Consider the following 1,652-nt stretch of genomic DNA (forward strand, 5'->3'; position numbering starts at 1 on the left):
ATGATCTGAATTCTATCCTGCAATGAAGCCATGGGGATAATAGAGAGAAGGAGAGGTTTAGAGGAACATCAAGGGAAGCCCCTTACCTTTGACTATGAATACCAGAGAGAATAATTAATCCATCCATTTGGGTAGTAAGATAATAAGTGCCCACTATTCATTTATTTTATTTTTTGTCAGTCCTAGTTCTTGGATTCAGGGACTCGGTGTCATCCCTGAGCTTCTTTTACTTAAGGCTGAGGCTCTATCAATTGAGCCACAGCACCAAAACTGGCTTTTTCAAGGGGAGGAGGGAGGTAGTTTATGGGAGATAAGAATCTCACAGACTTGGGGCTGGGAAAGTGGCTTAGTGATAAAGTGCTTCTCTTGCATGCCTGAGGCCCTGGGTTCGATTCCTCAGCACCACATAAGCAAAAAGGAAAAATCCAGAAGTGGCACTGTGGCTCGAGTGGCAGAGTGCTAGCCTTGAGTTGAAGAGCTGAGGGACAGTGCCCAGTCAAGACTCATGACTGGACCAAAAAAAAAACGTCTCACTGACTCTCCTGCCTGGACTGGCTCTGAGTTACCACCATCAGAACTCAGCCTCTGATTAGACAAGATGACAGGTGAGAGCCACTGGCACGTGACTGCCCCCATCCATTTATAGCCCCCTAGGGCCAGTGCTGGGCTACCTGCATTGAACCCTCCTTGTTGTGAGTGGGAAGCAGACATGGGTGGGTTCTATACTTCAACAGATTACCTACATTTGAGCATTTCTCCGGCTCAGTCTGATGCCGGCTTCCTCCTTATCCACAGCAATGACTTTGCGCTGTCACAGAACAAATGTCCCCCAGGAGGTGTCGGACCTAGGGTCTTTCCTCTGCACACTGCTCCCTCTCCCTGAAACGACACACTGCACCAACGTGAAGTAGACATAGAGTGAATTCTGTTTCTTATAATCAGGGTCCAACCAGATAGGTGGCAGTGAGGATCAGAGGCTCGGGATAGTGCTGTGCAGTTGGACAATGCGATGCCTCCTAATCCACTTTCCTTTAACTGTCTTAGCAAAAGGTAGTGGGGAAGTACTCACCACACTGACTGACAATGAGTAACCATCATGGTCTATCCCGGGCACAGAAGGGCTTACCTAAGGGAGCTAGCTCAACAGGCTGAGCAAGAAAGCTCCTGACCCACAGCCTACCTCCAGAATAAGAGGGTCACCTTGGGTCCCAGCCACATGGGGACTCTGAGGCACCTCATCCAGCACCCTTTCAACAAGTGAGAGAGAGAGAGAGAGAGAGAGAGAGAATTACACTTAAGTTGGCGGCTGGTGGCACAGGCTTACAATGGTAACTACACAGGAAGTTGAGATATGAGGATCATGGTTCATAGCCAGCCCAGCAGCAATGCCTGTGAGATGCTTATCTCCAAAGAACCACCATAAAACCGGAAGTGGTGTTGTGCCTTAAGTGGTAGAGTCCTAACCTTGATCTGAGGAGCTTGGTGACAGTGCCCAGGCCCAGAATTCAAGCCCCACGACTGACAATAAGTGGACTTCCCAAAACAAGAAATGGACTGAATAGCACCCATTGTCCTACGGAGCATGGCAGACAAGTCAGGCCAAGTTTCCTGTCAGCTGGGGGTCATGAGTAGATCACCGAGCATTTCCGTGC

This window comes from Dipodomys spectabilis, unplaced genomic scaffold (genome assembly GCF_019054845.1).
Source record: "Dipodomys spectabilis isolate Male_0828 unplaced genomic scaffold, ASM1905484v1 ptg000154l, whole genome shotgun sequence".
NCBI lineage: Eukaryota > Metazoa > Chordata > Mammalia > Rodentia > Heteromyidae > Dipodomys > Dipodomys spectabilis.